This window comes from Aythya marila, assembly GCF_965140915.1.
Source record: "Aythya marila genome assembly, chromosome: 1".
Lineage (NCBI taxonomy): Eukaryota > Metazoa > Chordata > Aves > Anseriformes > Anatidae > Aythya > Aythya marila.
In genome coordinates, this window is record NC_139042.1 from 94237879 (window position 1) to 94244001 (window position 6123).

Genomic DNA, 6123 nt, shown 5'->3' on the forward strand with positions numbered 1-6123 from the left:
TAGATGCTTTGCAGCCTGCTAAACATTTTCAAAATATCATCTGAAAGATTCAATCATTTTTGCCTGGATCACTGCTTGTAAATGTCTTATTACCCCAAATAAATTTTGAGCTGCTGTTCTACCTTTTAAGGAACTTGATTGAAGGAGAAAAGATCAGCTAGCTGTTTTATTTATCCAGGTATAGGTCAAAATATGGTTTAGGGCAATTTTCTAGGGGAAAGAAGGAAGGAAGGAAAAGGAGAAGGAAAGAAGGAGGAAAGAGAGAAGGAAAGGAGGAAGGAAGGAAGGAAGGAAGGAAGGAAGGAAGGAAGGAAGGAAGGAAGGAAGGAAGGAAGGAAGGAAAAGAAAAAGAAAAAGAAAAAGAAAAAGAAAAAGAAAAAGAAAAAGAAAAAGAAAAAGAAAAAGAAAAAGAAAAAGAAAAAGAAAAAGAAAAAGAAAAAGAAAAAGAAAAAGAAAAAGAAAAAGAATGCTTTACATTTAGATGCAGCTAATTTGAAGAGAAAAGTGAGTCTCAGTTCCGAAGCATTAAATGTTTAGAGATGGTGTTTATCTGTTCCTCTCTTTCTTGCCTGTCATTTGGTAAACATTTCCCTATTTTTTTTGCCAGCCATAAGCTGTCACAATATGCACGCAATTCTTCCACTTTTATAGATGCTTTGTGTTCATACAGAGCTGGTAGGGATGTAGTTTATTATTCACTGCTGTTTCTGGGCACTGGATTTGCAGAATAGATCCTCTCAAAATGAATTCACAGAATGGGGGGGGGGGGGGGGGGGGAGTGTAGAGAGAAACATGGGGACCTCACTTAAAATTACGCTTAACCATTCTGACCTCCCCTGGGTGCCTAGCAGTCCTGTTTCAGGGCTGAAGTGAGATAGCAATTCTGTCACATGAATATTAGTCAGACACACTTTGGAAATGAACATTGCCTATACCTTTATTTTGCACAGGAAAGCAGCTGTATATCTAAAGCTTTACGTGAAAACCTTCTCTGACTTGCAACAAGAATCTTTCATAGGCTACTAAAATTTGCCTACCATCAGGGTAGCATTTACAATAACTTTCTTCTGAAAATAACAATCTGTTTTTTTCCAATAACTAGCAAGATTGGCCATTTAGCATGATTCACCTAATTCATTCCAGATCTTGGACTTTGGTATTTATTTTGAGATATTTCTTATTTTGGAGCAGAGTGAAGGGTACATTTCACAGACCATTTTACCAATTTCATTGGGTAAGGAATGAATAACAATTCCCTAACTTGAGAATTGTTGTTTAACCACAGCTGTTAAGTGAAATCTTACTCTGCTTATGATTCAAGTACATGTCTTTGTTGTAAAGGAAAAATAAATAATTGTAATCCTAACCAGCACCAGATAATTAGATGCTTAATATGAGCAGGAAAAGGGAGAAGATGTTGAAATAGATCTATGGGAGGTGAACAATTTGTAGTGCAAAAACAATTAATGAGTACTGGAGTCATTTGACCCCATTAAATCTTTTCCTCAAATATCTTGTCCCTTTTTAACAAAGAGTAAATCAGATGACTGTGTTTTACTTCAAGACTGGTGTTTTCCCAAGAAAGCCCAGGTATAGAGTGATGGTGGCTGAAGACAGCTCTGAGTTGATGACCCCATCAGACACTTTTGGTGTGATGAAAGTCATCAAAACAGAGCACGTCTTGTACCCCCATAGTCCAGGATCTTAACATCAGCTTATCTCCATGTGCTGGTTTTGGTGTCATCAGAGCCTGCCACACATTTGAATCTCAGCTGGAGCCACAGTAGTGCCACACACTGCTCCATTCTGCTGTTGGTCCTGAGGATGCTGATCCTGAGCAAAGAAGCAGAGCAGGCAGGTAGAGCAGCAGTCTTAGTTCCATGCAAAAGATTCAAGACAATGTGGCTGTCAGAGTCATAAATCCTGTGTCCTAAAGAGTTTTCCTCTCCTCAATACCATTAATGTCAGTTATCATGTCATATTTTTTCTGGATAAACATTTACAGGGGATAGTATAGAAGGAATGAATTTGATACTTATGTGGTATAGCAAGGTGCACAGCGATCAGTGTACAATTTACTGTTATGAGGAGATGCAAAACACATATGTGCACTGTGCTACTTGTGGAATTACATTGTTTTGCTGTGTGTACTATGTGCTAACAGGACAGGACAGCTCTGAACAGTCTTTGCTGAGAGAATATATGACATTCTGGAAGGACTCCAAAAGCCCTTTCAAGCCATTTAGGTACAGGATGTTCAACCAGTACCTATTGCATTGAAAGGGCTCTGCTCTGGTAATCTAATATTTGAAGAGAGTATCTGCTGGAGGCTGAGCAGCCAAGTTAGGAAAACATTCCATTATTTATGTAATCCCAGCAACACAGGGGTGACTGGGACATGACCGTTTTGCAGCCAGTGTATGTAAGCAAGAGCTACAGCATACACTATGCCTTTTCAAGCTTCCCTACATTATGGATTTGATAGAATCATCAAAGAGTCTTACCTGTTCTCTTGCAAGATCAGACTAACACTGAGCAAACAAAACACCTTCAGAAGTCATCAGGAACTTTTGTTCAAACACAAAACCCGCATTCACTTTTCCCAGTCCCTTGTGTCACCTCAGCAAACTGGAGAGGTGGGTTTTTTGTTGGTTTGGTTTGGTTTGGTTTGGTTTGGTTTGTTTTTTTTATTCACCTGCTATCCTATGGAAGTGGCAAATATTTGGTTGTACTGGTGAGTGTGACTGTGCATAAGTGTTTGGTGTTTCTTTTCTTTCTGTTTTTCCATTCTGCATTCTCCTACTTCTGTCTTTAAGACCTAATAGCTATTTGCCCTGCTACCTCTATTCAGAAAATAGGAGAACCATGTTTTTCCAGAGACCTTTATTCCACACCTTCTCCCCCTGTCATATTTTTGGCTTTCCACAAACACTGGCATCATTTTGGAAGATGAAATGAAATACTTGTGAAGAATGGTGGATCTGACTCTGGTATAGTCAGCCTGCAGTCTCTAGGGGTTCATTTTTTCCCTTTCTAAATCACTGCAAGGAAGCAGCAGAAGTGAAATTATGTGTCTTCAATCACCTACTTCCACAGAAAGAAAGAAAGAAAAAAAAAAACAACATTGAAGTATTGAAGCCACAGCCAAAGCAAATAGTTCAGAAACAGCCCTTGAGCTGAAATATGTTCCCATTCAGATGTGGTCTGTACAAGTTCAAATAATTAAAGTGACTCTAAAAATGATGTTCTGTTCACTGATAACACATGAGCAAAAGAAATATAAACATATTGTATTCCTCAGTAAATTAATATATGTATATATTTAACTTACCATGAGTATTTTCTTCTAAACTATACAGTGCCTGGAATGAAGGATTTACTTCAAAGGGTGTGCCCATGCTCTTAGGGCACACAGAGCATGGGTCTCTACCACTTTCTTTAGGTCCCGAAAGTTTAGATTCAGGTTTAATTTGGACTTGTTTATAGAGTTAGTACATTTGAGAAACTAGCATAATCATCCAGCTCAGCAGATCCCAAAGCAATATCTTCAGTTTGTGAGACAGGGAGAGCAATGAGAAGATGTTGCTGCTGGATCTGTAGGGATCTGCCCTACTGGAGCTGTGAGTGCTCTACCCACAAAGCCATAGAAACAAGCAACCAGAAGACATGAAGGCTCTCATGCCCTCAATCACCAAGTGGGCAGAAAAGCCTTTACTTATGTGTAACGCAGCTTTATGATGACCATGGTAGCTTTGCTTTTTGGTTCTCCATCCTTTTAGTCCTCAGCCGAGGTAAGTCACCACAGTGGTGCTTACACAACTGGAAGAACTGACCACAGGCAGTGAGAAGTGGTGGTTTTGTTGGTGATTTATATCAGATCCACGTTACGACATTTCTCTATGGTAGTTCAGTACTCTGCAGCTAAACATGTTGTGCCAAGGTAGTTTCTGCTCTGTCCTTAATTTTAGATAGGGCAATGGAAATTAAGCTTACATGAAAGCAGGAAGGAGAAGTGCAGCTCATTGCAGAGTAAGACAGTGTTCTGAAGCTGCAGTGAATGACAGTGTATATCACATATTATATATGTGATACTATTGCAGTCTCTCACTACCTGATGAAGGCTGGATTCACGTTATCAAAAGTTTCTTTTCTTTTCTTTTCTTTTCTTTTCTTTTCTTTTCTTTTCTTTTCTTTTCTTTTCTTTTCTTTTCTTTTCTTTTCTTTTCTTTTCTTTTCTTTTCTTTTCTTTTCTTTTTTTTTATTCTTTTCTCTTTCCTTTCCTTTCCTTTCCTTTCCTTTCCTTTCCTTTCCTTTCCTTTCCTTTCCTTTCCTTTCCTTTCCTTTCCTTTCCTTTCCTTTCCTTTCCTTTCCTTTCCTTTCCTTTCCTTTCCTTTCCTTTCCTTTCCTTTCCTTTTTTTTAATTACAGTTTAGTAGGACTGGAAGTTCAGAGAGAATCACTTCTGTGATGTAATACTTCTTTCCAACACTTTTGCTCATGATGACTATTTCCTTCAGTATAACTTAATGACTGGATCGGACTAGTGATCCCAACAACTGTAGTCTGTGATTGGTGTACACAGGGACATAAGTCCCTGCCTGCTTCCTTAGGTCAACAAGTTCAAATCCTAAAAAATTGCTGCTTTGTATCTGTTTAAGCCTGGAGCAGCCTGGTCTTCTAATTGGCTGCCCCAGAAGTTCCCACACAACTGCATTGTTGCAACTGGATAGCCACAGGACTTCCTAGATATGACAATCCAGAAATATGCAGGCTCCTTGGGACTTGACAAATGTGTCCACTGCAGGTTTCAAGACATTAGTGTTTTGTTTTGTTTTGTTTTTTTTAAGATACAACCAAGAAAGTGCAATTACGAAAAAAAAAAAAAAAAAAAAAAAAGTTATTGAAATGGATGGAATGCTCTCCTGGAAGACACAAATTGCCAGGTCTGTTTCCATGGGTGGGGATAGAATGGGAGGGAGGGGATCAGTTCAGTTCATCACGTACTCCTGGAGAGGGTCCAGCTCTCTTGTTGTTGGTGAAATCTGTTCTAAAGTCACTGTTTGGAGAATGACTTTAGAAGTGACTGTGTAACTGTGATATGATCTTACCCAGATAAGAAAGAATTAGAGTAGATATTTGATTGTTGAACTATGGAGTCTAAGATTTGGCAGAAGAAGAGTGAAGATGCCTGCACACTTTCACCTCAGAACATCCCAGAGCAGTGTTATTTGAGTTGTAGGACATGAACCTGAGGTCTACAGAGTGACTACAAAACTTCACTGAATAATCACAGTTCCTGCCAAAAAAACAAGCAATCAGACAAAATGAAAGAAAATTGAAAATGAACAATTAATAATTGAAATGTTATCATCCTCTATAGATCGTTGCAAATGAAAACTCGTATGACAGCACTGCACAGTATCACCTGGAAATTCCAGAAATGCTAGGCAGGCCCTGCGATTACAATGATTTGAGAAAACTTGCTTGAATCATGGTAGGTAGGGAACCTTTTTCACTATGGGTTAAGTCTCTCTTTTCAGGCAAGTACCTGGATCTTTGACTTCTCACAAAAAGACAGCTAACCATTTAGGTACAGGAGAGTTTTAAGCCTCTTATTCAGCCTCACCTCTTCCCACCACCTCCCCACACCCCCAGTATTCCCACAGTCTACATTCCCTCCTTGGCATTTACTTTTGGTGTCATGGGTAGGTCTGCGCTCAACTTGCCGAGTGCTTCTTTCAGAATCAAACTAAATTCACTTATAGTTTAGCATACTGTATTGCAGATTCCACCAAGCCGTACAGGGCTGCAAAGCTAGGCCCAATAACAGTAAGTATGATGATAACAAGTTCTTTCATCACTGCAGGCCTTGGTGGCTCTCAGGCCAAGACATGGACCTCAGACCCCAAAATCATACTTAATACAGCTTTTATTTGCCAGAGCTTTAGAGAAGTAAATCCTCTAGAACTCATGAGGTTGACAAAGTGGTACAAATCAGAAAAAAAAATATCTAATTCTCATTAAGAAGCTGACCTACACATAACTGGTATGTTATATGGACACCGCTGCTACCTGGTTTGCTCCCCTTTATCTGACCACTGTAGTGATGTGCTGAGTTCCTTGT